This window comes from Delphinus delphis, chromosome 9 (assembly GCF_949987515.2).
Source record: "Delphinus delphis chromosome 9, mDelDel1.2, whole genome shotgun sequence".
Lineage (NCBI taxonomy): Eukaryota > Metazoa > Chordata > Mammalia > Artiodactyla > Delphinidae > Delphinus > Delphinus delphis.
The window spans coordinates 1,372,473-1,385,458 of record NC_082691.1 but is presented as its reverse complement, the minus strand read 5'-3'; positions in this window follow the sequence as shown (position 1 = coordinate 1,385,458).

Genomic DNA, 12,986 nt, shown 5'->3' with positions numbered 1-12,986 from the left:
ATGCCGGTGGGGTCGCGGGCTGCCTCTTGAGGCGCAGCTTATCAGGCGCTTGGGCCTTACCGTCAGCCCAGCGGCCCGCCCGTCCCGGCAGGGCCCCGCCGCCTGCCTAGGCCGGGGAACGGAGGTCTCGGGCGCCTGGGGGTGGCGGAGGTGTTGGCGACCACCCAGCCCAGGGCGGGCGGGACCCAGCAAACTTTTCGGCGCTTGGCGCCCCGTCCCAGATCCCGCAGGCCGCTCACGGGGAAGTGGCCCAGGAGGCTTCCGGGCCCGGGGACCGCGGTCCCTTGGGCATCCCACCTGCCCGCCCACGCTGCGCTAGGCGCAGCTCAGACGCATACCGGACCGGCCCTCCTGACCGACAGAAGCTGGCCCGAAGCCACTGCGAGCCAACATTGAGTTGGCACGGCCCCTAAGACCCAGCCACGCCACCTTCGCCCCCATGTCACCGTCCGAGCTCAGGACCCCGCCCCAGGTGGCCGGCAGGCCCAGGGAAGCGGCCTGGGCCCTCGACCCCGCTACCGCGCCCGGCCATAATGAAACGGCGGAGGGGCGGCTTTTTCCGTATGGAGCTGTGGAGAGCCAGCCCGGCAGACAGGTGGTGGCGCCGGGGCTGGGCTCCAGTGGGGGCGGCCAGGTGCAGGTCGAGGGGCTCGCGGGCCGCACGGACGGCCCCCGGGTCCGCGGCCACGTCTGGTTTCCGTCAGGCGGAAGCGTCTGGTGTGTCTCCGCCTTCCAGGGACGCCTTCTGGCCGCCTGGCCGCTCAGGCAGGCAGGGAGCGCCCCATCAGACGCTTGCTGTGGTGGGGGGGGCCTGAGGAGGTGGGGCTTGCATCTGTACCCGGCGGGGGCGGAGATAGCCGCGAACGCCGCGGGCGCCAAAAGGAGAAGGCGGAGCAGGAGGCAAAAAGCCTAGAGCACCCGGTCTTCCCTAGAGGTCTCCCATCCAAGTTCTAACCAGGCCCGACCCTGCTTAGCTTCCGCGATCGCGGCGAGATCGGGCCCTTCTAGGCTGGTTTGGCAGTAGATGCTGGCGGGGTCGCGGGCTGCCTCTTGAGGCGCAGCTTAGCGGGCGCTTGGGCCTTACCGCCAGCCCAGCGGCCCGCCCGTCCCGGCAGGGCCCCGCCGCCCGCCTAGGCCGGGGAACGGAGGTAGCAGCAGCAGTAGAAGTAGCAGCAGTAGTGGTAATAGAAGTAGTATTTGCCATGCACTGGGCTAGTAGTAATAGTAGTGGTAGTAGCAGCAGGAGAAGTGGCTGCAGCAGCAGGAGTAGTAGCACCATATATTCCCTGCAGAGGGCCAGTAGTAGTAGTAGCAGTAGCAGCAATTGAAGTAGTAGTAGTAGATTTGCCATGCAGTGGACTGCTAGTAGTAGCAGTAGTAGTAGAGTTAGCATCAGCAATAGAAGTGGCATCAGCAGCAGTAATAGTACCAGCAGATTTGTCCTGCAGTGGGCCAGTAGTGATAATAGAAGTAGCAGCCATAGCAGTAGTAGTAGTAGATTTGCCATACACAGGGCTAGTAGTATTGATACTAGTAGTAGAAGTAGTAGCAGCATCAGGAGTAGTAGTAGTAGTATTTTCAATGCACTGGACTACTAGTAGTAGCAGTAGTAGTAGCATTTGTACAAGCAGCAGCAGTAGTAGTAATAGTAGTAGTATTTGCCATGCATTGGGCTAGTAGTAGTAGTAAGAGTGGTAGCAATAGCAGTAGAAGTGGCAGCAGCAGGAGCAATTGGAGCAGCATATTTGACTTGCAGTGGGCCAGGAATAGTAGTAGAAGTAGCAGGAACAGCAATAATAGTAGTATATTTGCCATGCACTGGGCTAGTAGTATTGATAGTTGTAGTAGCGGAAGTAGCAGCAGCAGCACTAGTAGTAATAGTAGTAGTATTTGCCATATACTAGATTACTAGCATTAGCAGTAGTAGTAACATTACTATTAGCAGCAGTAGCTGTTGTAGTAATAGTAGTAGAATTTGCCATGCACTGGACTACTAGTAGTAGCAGTAGTAGTAGCAATAGTAGAAGCAGCAGCAGTAGTAGTAGTGTTAATATTTGCCATGCACTGGGCTATTAGTAGTAGTAGTATCAGCAGCACCTGTACAAGTAGCAGCAGCAGTAGTAGTAGCAGCAGTAGTAGTAATGGCAGCAGTGGTGGTAATAGTAGTAGTATTTGCCATGCACTGGCCTAGTAGTAGTAGTAGTAGTAGTAGTGGTAGAAAGAGCAGTAGAAGTGGCATCAGCAGCAGTAATAGTGGCAGCATATTTGACCTGCAGAGGGCCAGAAATAGAAGTAGAAGAATCAGCAAGAGCAATAGTAGTAGCCGGCCCACGCTGCGTTAGGCGAAGCCCAACCGCAGACCGGGCCGGCCCTCCTGCCCGACAGCAGGTGGCCCGAAGCCAGTGGGAGCCAGCATTGTGTTGGTAAAGCCCCTTAGGCCCAGCAACGCCACCCTTGCCCCCACGCCACCGTCCGAGCTCAGGACCCTGCCCCAGGTGGCCGGCAGGCCCGGGGAAGCGGCCTGGGCCCTCGACCCCGCTCCCGCGCCCGGCCATAATGAAACGGCGGAGGGGCGGCTTTTTCCGTATGGAGCTGTGGAGAGCCAGACCGGCAGACAGGTGGCGGCGCCGGGGCTGGGCTCCAGTGGGGGCGGCCAGGTGCAGGTCGAGGGGCTCGCGGGCCGCACGGACGGCCCCCGGGTCCGCGGCCACGTCTGGTTTCTGTCAGGCGGAAGCGTCTGGTGTGTCTCCGCCTTCCAGGGCCGCCTTCTGGCCGCCTGGCAGCTCAGGCAGGCAGGGAGCGCCCCATCAGAAGCTTGCTGTGGTGGGAGGGGCCTGAGGAGGTGGGGCTTGCATCTGTACCCGGCGGGGGCGGAGATAGCCGCGAACGCCGCGGGCGCCAAAAGGAGAAGGCGGAGCGGGAGGCAAAAAGCCTAGAGCACCCGGTCTTCCCTAGAGGTCTCCCATCCAAGTTCTAACCAGGCCCGACCCTGCTTAGCTTCCGCGATCGCGGCGAGATCGGGCCCTTCTAGGCTGGTGGGGCAGTAGATGCTGGCGGCGTCGGGGGCTGCCTCTTGAGGCGCAGCTTATCAGGCGCTTGGGCCTTACCGTCAGCCCAGCGGCCCGCCCGTCCCGGCAGGGCCCCGCCGCCTGCCTAGGCCGGGGAACGGAGGTCTCGGGCACCTGGGGGTGGCGGAGGTGTTGGCGACCACCCAGCCCAGGGCGGGCGCGACCCAGCAAACTTTTCGGCGCTTGACGCCCCGCCCCAGATCCCGCAGGCCGCTCACGGGGAAGTGGCCCAGGAGGCTTCCGGGCCCGGGGACCGCGGTCCCTTGGGCATCCCACCTGCCCGCCCACGCTGCGCTAGGCGCAGCTCAGACGCATACCGGACCGGCCCTCCTGACCGACAGAAGCTGGCCCGAAGCCACTGCGAGCCACCATTGAGTTGGCACGGCCCCTAAGACCCAGCCACGCCACCTTCGCCCCCATGTCACCGTCCGAGCTCAGGACCCCGCCCCAGGTGGCCGGCAGGCCCAGGGAAGCGGCCTGGGCCCTCGACCCCACTCCCGCGCCCGGCCATAATGAAACGGCGGAGGGGCGGCTTTTTCCGTATGGAGCTGTGGAGAGCCAGCCCGGCAGACAGGTGGCGGCGCCGGGGCTGGGCTCCAGTGGGGGCGGCCAGGTGCAGGTCGAGGGGCTCGCGGGCCGCACGGACGGCCCCCGGGTCCGCGGCCACGTCTGGTTTCCGTCAGGCGGAAGCGTCTGGTGTGTCTCCGCCTTCCAGGGACGCCTTTTGGCCGCCTGGCCGCTCAGGCAGGCAGGGAGCGCCCCATCAGACGCTTGCTGTGGTGGGGGGGGCCTGAGGAGGTGGGGCTTGCATCTGTACCCGGCGGGGGCGGAGATAGCCGCGAACGCCGCGGGCGCCAAAAGGAGAAGGCGGAGCGGGAGGCAAAAAGCCTAGAGCACCCGGTCTTCCCTAGAGGTCTCCCATCCAAGTTCTAACCAGGCCCGACCCTGCTTAGCTTCCGCGATCGCGGCGAGATCGGGCCCTTCTAGGCTGGTTTGGCAGTAGATGCCGGTGGGGTCGCGGGCTGCCTCTTGAGGCGCAGCTTATCAGGCGCTTGGGCCTTACCGTCAGCCCAGCGGCCCGCCCGTCCCGGCAGGGCCCCGCCGCCTGCCTAGGCCGGGGAACGGAGGTCTCGGGCACCTGGGGGTGGCGGAGGTGTTGGCGACCACCCAGCCCAGGGCGGGCGGGACCCAGCAAACTTTTCGGCGCTTGGCGCCCCGTCCCAGATTCCGCAGGCCGCTCACGGGGAAGTGGCCCAGGAGGCTTCCGGGCCCGGGGACCGCGGTCCCTTGGGCATCCCACCTGCCCGCCCACGCTGCGCTAGGCGCAGCTCAGACGCATACCGGACCTGCCCTCCTGACCGACAGAAGCTGGCCCGAAGCCACTGCGAGCCAACATTGAGTTGGCACGGCCCCTAAGACCCAGCCACGCCACCTTCGCCCCCATGTCACCGTCCGAGCTCAGGACCCCGCCCCAGGTGGCCGGCAGGCCCAGGGAAGCGGCCTGGGCCCTCGACCCCGCTACCGCGCCCGGCCATAATGAAACGGCGGAGGGGCGGCTTTTTCCGTATGGAGCTGTGGAGAGCCAGCCCGGCAGACAGGTGGTGGCGCCGGGGCTGGGCTCCAGTGGGGGCGGCCAGGTGCAGGTCGAGGGGCTCGCGGGCCGCACGGACGGCCCCCGGGTCCGCGGCCACGTCTGGTTTCCGTCAGGCGGAAGCGTCTGGTGTGTCTCCGCCTTCCAGGGACGCCTTCTGGCCGCCTGGCCGCTCAGGCAGGCAGGGAGCGCCCCATCAGACGCTTGCTGTGGTGGGGGGGGCCTGAGGAGGTGGGGCTTGCATCTGTACCCGGCGGGGGCGGAGATAGCCGCGAACGCCGCGGGCGCCAAAAGGAGAAGGCGGAGCAGGAGGCAAAAAGCCTAGAGCACCCGGTCTTCCCTAGAGGTCTCCCATCCAAGTTCTAACCAGGCCCGACCCTGCTTAGCTTCCGCGATCGCGGCGAGATCGGGCCCTTCTAGGCTGGTTTGGCAGTAGATGCTGGCGGGGTCGCGGGCTGCCTCTTGAGGCGCAGCTTAGCGGGCGCTTGGGCCTTACCGCCAGCCCAGCGGCCCGCCCGTCCCGGCAGGGCCCCGCCGCCCGCCTAGGCCGGGGAACGGAGGTAGCAGCAGCAGTAGAAGTAGCAGCAGTAGTGGTAATAGAAGTAGTATTTGCCATGCACTGGGCTAGTAGTAATAGTAGTGGTAGTAGCAGCAGGAGAAGTGGCTGCAGCAGCAGGAGTAGTAGCACCATATAGTCCCTGCAGAGGGCCAGTAGTAGTAGTAGCAGTAGCAGCAATTGAAGTAGTAGTAGTAGATTTGCCATGCAGTGGACTGCTAGTAGTAGCAGTAGTAGTAGAGTTAGCATCAGCAATAGAAGTGGCATCAGCAGCAGTAATAGTACCAGCAGATTTGTCCTGCAGTGGGCCAGTAGTGATAATAGAAGTAGCAGCCATAGCAGTAGTAGTAGTAGATTTGCCATACACAGGGCTAGTAGTATTGATACTAGTAGTAGAAGTAGTAGCAGCATCAGGAGTAGTAGTAGTAGTATTTTCAATGCACTGGACTACTAGTAGTAGCAGTAGTAGTAGCATTTGTACAAGCAGCAGCAGTAGTAGTAATAGTAGTAGTATTTGCCATGCATTGGGCTAGTAGTAGTAGTAAGAGTGGTAGCAATAGCAGTAGAAGTGGCAGCAGCAGGAGCAATTGGAGCAGCATATTTGACTTGCAGTGGGCCAGGAATAGTAGTAGAAGTAGCAGGAACAGCAATAATAGTAGTATATTTGCCATGCACTGGGCTAGTAGTATTGATAGTTGTAGTAGCGGAAGTAGCAGCAGCAGCACTAGTAGTAATAGTAGTAGTATTTGCCATATACTAGATTACTAGCATTAGCAGTAGTAGTAACATTACTATTAGCAGCAGTAGCTGTTGTAGTAATAGTAGTAGAATTTGCCATGCACTGGACTACTAGTAGTAGCAGTAGTAGTAGCAATAGTAGAAGCAGCAGCAGTAGTAGTAGTGTTAATATTTGCCATGCACTGGGCTATTAGTAGTAGTAGTATCAGCAGCACCTGTACAAGTAGCAGCAGCAGTAGTAGTAGCAGCAGTAGTAGTAATGGCAGCAGTGGTGGTAATAGTAGTAGTATTTGCCATGCACTGGCCTAGTAGTAGTAGTAGTAGTAGTAGTGGTAGAAAGAGCAGTAGAAGTGGCATCAGCAGCAGTAATAGTGGCAGCATATTTGACCTGCAGAGGGCCAGAAATAGAAGTAGAAGAATCAGCAAGAGCAATAGTAGTAGCCGGCCCACGCTGCGTTAGGCGAAGCCCAACCGCAGACCGGGCCGGCCCTCCTGCCCGACAGCAGGTGGCCCGAAGCCAGTGGGAGCCAGCATTGTGTTGGTAAAGCCCCTTAGGCCCAGCAACGCCACCCTTGCCCCCACGCCACCGTCCGAGCTCAGGACCCCGCCCCAGGTGGCCGGCAGGCCCGGGGAAGCGGCCTGGGCCCTCGACAACGCTCCCGCGCCCGGCCATGGTGAAACGGCGGAGGGGCGGCTTTTTCCGTATGGAGCTGTGGAGAGCCAGCCCGGCAGACAGGTGGCGGCGCCGGGGCTGGGCTCCAGTGGGGGCGGCCAGGTGCAGGTCGAGGGGCTCGCGGGCCGCACGGACGGCCCCCGGGTCCGCGGCCACGTCTGGTTTCCGTCAGGCGGAAGCGTCTGGTGTGTCTCCGCCTTCCAGGGCCGCCTTCTGGCCGCCTGGCAGCTCAGGCAGGCAGGGAGCGCCCCATCAGAAGCTTGCTGTGGTGGGAGGGGCCTGAGGAGGTGGGGCTTGCATCTGTACCCGGCGGGGGCGGAGATAGCCGCGAACGCCGCGGGCGCCAAAAGGAGAAGGCGGAGCGGGAGGCAAAAAGCCTAGAGCACCCGGTCTTCCCTAGAGGTCTCCCATCCAAGTTCTAACCAGGCCCGACCCTGCTTAGCTTCCGCGATCGCGGCGAGATCGGGCCCTTCTAGGCTGGTGGGGCAGTAGATGCTGGCGGCGTCGCGGGCTGCCTCTTGAGGCGCAGCTTATCAGGCGCTTGGGCCTTACCGTCAGCCCAGCGGCCCGCCCGTCCCGGCAGGGCCCCGCCGCCTGCCTAGGCCGGGGAACGGAGGTCTCGGGCACCTGGGGGTGGCGGAGGTGTTGGCGACCACCCAGCCCAGGGCGGGCGCGACCCAGCAAACTTTTCGGCGCTTGACGCCCCGCCTCAGATCCCGCAGGCCGCTCACGGGGAAGTGGCCCAGGAGGCTTCCGGGCCCGGGGACCGCGGTCCCTTGGGCATCCCACCTGCCCGCCCACGCTGCGCTAGGCGCAGCTCAGACGCATACCGGACCGGCCCTCCTGACCGACAGAAGCTGGCCCGAAGCCACTGCGAGCCACCATTGAGTTGGCACGGCCCCTAAGACCCAGCCACGCCACCTTCGCCCCCATGTCACCGTCCGAGCTCAGGACCCCGCCCCAGGTGGCCGGCAGGCCCAGGGAAGCGGCCTGGGCCCTCGACCCCGCTCCCGCGCCCGGCCATAATGAAACGGCGGAGGGGCGGCTTTTTCCGTATGGAGCTGTGGAGAGCCAGCCCGGCAGACAGGTGGCGGCGCCGGGGCTGGGCTCCAGTGGGGGCGGCCAGGTGCAGGTCGAGGGGCTCGCGGGCCGCACGGACGGCCCCCGGGTCCGCGGCCACGTCTGGTTTCCGTCAGGCGGAAGCGTCTGGTGTGTCTCCGCCTTCCAGGGACGCCTTTTGGCCGCCTGGCCGCTCAGGCAGGCAGGGAGCGCCCCATCAGACGCTTGCTGTGGTGGGGGGGGCCTGAGGAGGTGGGGCTTGCATCTGTACCCGGCGGGGGCGGAGATAGCCGCGAACGCCGCGGGCGCCAAAAGGAGAAGGCGGAGCGGGAGGCAAAAAGCCTAGAGCACCCGGTCTTCCCTAGAGGTCTCCCATCCAAGTTCTAACCAGGCCCGACCCTGCTTAGCTTCCGCGATCGCGGCGAGATCGGGCCCTTCTAGGCTGGTTTGGCAGTAGATGCCGGTGGGGTCGCGGGCTGCCTCTTGAGGCGCAGCTTAGCGGGCGCTTGGGCCTTACCGCCAGCCCAGCGGCCCGCCCGTTCCGGCAGGGCCCCGCCGCCCGCCTAGGCCGGGGAACGGAGGTAGCAGCAGCAGTAGAAGTAGCAGCAGTAGTGGTAATAGAAGTAGTATTTGCCATGCACTGGGCTAGTAGTAATAGTAGTGGTAGTAGCAGCAGGAGAAGTGGCTGCAGCAGCAGGAGTAGTAGCACCATATATTCCCTGCAGAGGGCCAGTAGTAGTAGTAGCAGTAGCAGCAATTGAAGTAGTAGTAGTAGATTTGCCATGCAGTGGACTGCTAGTAGTAGCAGTAGTAGTAGAGTTAGCATCAGCAATAGAAGTGGCATCAGCAGCAGTAATAGTACCAGCAGATTTGTCCTGCAGTGGGCCAGTAGTGATAATAGAAGTAGCAGCCATAGCAGCAGTAGTAGTAGATTTGCCATACACAGGGCTAGTAGTATTGATACTAGTAGTAGAAGTAGTAGCAGCATCAGGAGTAGTAGTAGTAGTATTTTCAATGCACTGGACTACTAGTAGTAGCAGTAGTAGTAGCATTTGTACAAGCAGCAGCAGTAGTAGTAATAGTAGTAGTATTTGCCATGCATTGGGCTAGTAGTAGTAGTAAGAGTGGTAGCAATAGCAGTAGAAGTGGCAGCAGCAGGAGCAATTGGAGCAGCATATTTGACTTGCAGTGGGCCAGGAATAGTAGTAGAAGTAGCAGGAACAGCAATAATAGTAGTATATTTGCCATGCACTGGGCTAGTAGTATTGATAGTTGTAGTAGCGGAAGTAGCAGCAGCAGCACTAGTAGTAATAGTAGTAGTATTTGCCATATACTAGATTACTAGCATTAGCAGTAGTAGTAACATTACTATTAGCAGCAGTAGCTGTTGTAGTAATAGTAGTAGAATTTGCCATGCACTGGACTACTAGTAGTAGCAGTAGTAGTAGCAATAGTAGAAGCAGCAGCAGTAGTAGTAGTGTTAATATTTGCCATGCACTGGGCTATTAGTAGTAGTAGTATCAGCAGCACCTGTACAAGTAGCAGCAGCAGTAGTAGTAGCAGCAGTAGTAGTAATGGCAGCAGTGGTGGTAATAGTAGTAGTATTTGCCATGCACTGGCCTAGTAGTAGTAGTAGTAGTAGTAGTGGTAGAAACAGCAGTAGAAGTGGCATCAGCAGCAGTAATAGTGGCAGCATATTTGACCTGCAGAGGGCCAGAAATAGAAGTAGAAGAATCAGCAAGAGCAATAGTAGTAGCCGGCCCACGCTGCGTTAGGCGAAGCCCAACCGCAGACCGGGCCGGCCCTCCTGCCCGACAGCAGGTGGCCCGAAGCCAGTGGGAGCCAGCATTGTGTTGGTAAAGCCCCTTAGGCCCAGCAACGCCACCCTTGCCCCCACGCCACCGTCCGAGCTCAGGACCCCGCCCCAGGTGGCCGGCAGGCCCGGGGAAGCGGCCTGGGCCCTCGACAACGCTCCCGCGCCCGGCCATGGTGAAACGGCGGAGGGGCGGCTTTTTCCGTATGGAGGTGTGGAGAGCCAGCCCGGCAGACAGGTGGCGGCGCCGGGGCTGGGCTCCAGTGGGGGCGGCCAGGTGCAGGTCGAGGGGCTCGCGGGCCGCACGGACGGCCCCCGGGTCCGCGGCCACGTCTGGTTTCCGTCAGGCGGAAGCGTCTGGTGTGTCTCCGCCTTCCAGGGCCGCCTTCTGGCCGCCTGGCCGCTCAGGCAGGCAGGGAGCGCCCCATCAGACGCTTGCTGTGGTGGGGGGGGCCTGAGGAGGTGGGGCTTGCATCTGTACCCGGCGGGGGCGGAGATAGCCGCGAACGCCGCGGGCGCCAAAAGGAGAAGGCGGAGCGGGAGGCAAAAAGCCTAGAGCACGCGGTCTTCCCTAGAGGTCTCCCATCCAAGTTCTAACCAGGCCCGACCCTGCTTAGCTTCCGCGATCGCGGCGAGATCGGGCCCTTCTAGGCTGGTTTGGCAGTAGATGCCGGCGGGGTCGCGGGCTGCCTCTTGAGGCGCAGCTTAGCGGGCGCTTGGGCCTTACCGCCAGCCCAGCGGCCCGCCCGTCCCGGCAGGGCCCCGCCGCCCGCCTAGGCCGGGGAACGGAGGTAGCAGCAGCAGTAGAAGTAGCAGCAGTAGTGGTAATAGAAGTAGTATTTGCCATGCACTGGGCTAGTAGTAATAGTAGTGGTAGTAGCAGCAGGAGAAGTGGCTGCAGCAGCAGGAGTAGTAGCACCATATAGTCCCTGCAGAGGGCCAGTAGTAGTAGTAGCAGTAGCAGCAATTGAAGTAGTAGTAGTAGATTTGCCATGCAGTGGACTGCTAGTAGTAGCAGTAGTAGTAGAGTTAGCATCAGCAATAGAAGTGGCATCAGCAGCAGTAATAGTACCAGCAGATTTGTCCTGCAGTGGGCCAGTAGTGATAATAGAAGTAGCAGCCATAGCAGTAGTAGTAGTAGATTTGCCATACACAGGGCTAGTAGTATTGATACTAGTAGTAGAAGTAGTAGCAGCATCAGGAGTAGTAGTAGTAGTATTTTCAATGCACTGGACTACTAGTAGTAGCAGTAGTAGTAGCATTTGTACAAGCAGCAGCAGTAGTAGTAATAGTAGTAGTATTTGCCATGCATTGGGCTAGTAGTAGTAGTAAGAGTGGTAGCAATAGCAGTAGAAGTGGCAGCAGCAGGAGCAATTGGAGCAGCATATTTGACTTGCAGTGGGCCAGGAATAGTAGTAGAAGTAGCAGGAACAGCAATAATAGTAGTATATTTGCCATGCACTGGGCTAGTAGTATTGATAGTTGTAGTAGCGGAAGTAGCAGCAGCAGCACTAGTAGTAATAGTAGTAGTATTTGCCATATACTAGATTACTAGCATTAGCAGTAGTAGTAACATTACTATTAGCAGCAGTAGCTGTTGTAGTAATAGTAGTAGAATTTGCCATGCACTGGACTACTAGTAGTAGCAGTAGTAGTAGCAATAGTAGAAGCAGCAGCAGTAGTAGTAGTGTTAATATTTGCCATGCACTGGGCTATTAGTAGTAGTAGTATCAGCAGCACCTGTACAAGTAGCAGCAGCAGTAGTAGTAGCAGCAGTAGTAGTAATGGCAGCAGTGGTGGTAATAGTAGTAGTATTTGCCATGCACTGGCCTAGTAGTAGTAGTAGTAGTAGTAGTGGTAGAAACAGCAGTAGAAGTGGCATCAGCAGCAGTAATAGTGGCAGCATATTTGACCTGCAGAGGGCCAGAAATAGAAGTAGAAGAATCAGCAAGAGCAATAGTAGTAGCCGGCCCACGCTGCGTTAGGCGAAGCCCAACCGCAGACCGGGCCGGCCCTCCTGCCCGACAGCAGGTGGCCCGAAGCCAGTGGGAGCCAGCATTGTGTTGGTAAAGCCCCTTAGGCCCAGCAACGCCACCCTTGCCCCCACGCCACCGTCCGAGCTCAGGACCCCGCCCCAGGTGGCCGGCAGGCCCGGGGAAGCGGCCTGGGCCCTCGACAACGCTCCCGCGCCCGGCCATGGTGAAACGGCGGAGGGGCGGCTTTTTCCGTATGGAGCTGTGGAGAGCCAGCCCGGGAGACAGGTGGCGGCGCCGGGGCTGGGCTCCAGTGGGGGCGGCCAGGTGCAGGTCGAGGGGCTCGCGGGCCGCACGGACGGCCCCCGGGTCCGCGGCCACGTCTGGTTTCCGTCAGGCGGAAGCGTCTGGTGTGTCTCCGCCTTCCAGGGCCGCCTTCTGGCCGCCTGGCAGCTCAGGCAGGCAGGGAGCGCCCCATCAGAAGCTTGCTGTGGTGGGAGGGGCCTGAGGAGGTGGGGCTTGCATCTGTACCCGGCGGGGGCGGAGATAGCCGCGAACGCCGCGGGCGCCAAAAGGAGAAGGCGGAGCGGGAGGCAAAAAGCCTAGAGCACCCGGTCTTCCCTAGAGGTCTCCCATCCAAGTTCTAACCAGGCCCGACCCTGCTTAGCTTCCGCGATCGCGGCGAGATCGGGCCCTTCTAGGCTGGTGGGGCAGTAGATGCCGGCGGCGTCGCGGGCTGCCTCTTGAGGCGCAGCTTATCAGGCGCTTGGGCCTTACCGTCAGCCCAGCGGCCCGCCCGTCCCGGCAGGGCCCCGCCGCCTGCCTAGGCCGGGGAACGGAGGTCTCGGGCACCTGGGGGTGGCGGAGGTGTTGGCGACCACCCAGCCCAGGGCGGGCGGGACCCAGCAAACTTTTCGGCGCTTGGCGCCCCGTCCCAGATCCCGCAGGCCGCTCACGGGGAAGTGGCCCAGGAGGCTTCCGGGCCCGGGGACCGCGGTCCCTTGGGCATCCCACCTGCCCGCCCACGCTGCGCTAGGCGCAGCTCAGACGCATACCGGACCGGCCCTCCTGACCGACAGAAGCTGGCCCGAAGCCACTGCGAGCCAACATTGAGTTGGCACGGCCCCTAAGACCCAGCCACGCCACCTTCGCCCCCATGTCACCGTCCGAGCTCAGGACCCCGCCCCAGGTGGCCGGCAGGCCCAGGGAAGCGGCCTGGGCCCTCGACCCCGCTCCCGCGCCCGGCCATAATGAAACGGCGGAGGGGCGGCTTTTTCCGTATGGAGCTGTGGAGAGCCAGCCCGGCAGACAGGTGGTGGCGCCGGGGCTGGGCTCCAGTGGGGGCGGCCAGGTGCAGGTCGAGGGGCTCGCGGGCCGCACGGACGGCCCCCGGGTCCGCGGCCACGTCTGGTTTCCGTCAGGCGGAAGCGTCTGGTGTGTCTCCGCCTTCCAGGGACGCCTTCTGGCCGCCTGGCCGCTCAGGCAGGCAGGGAGCGCCCCATCAAACGCTTGCTG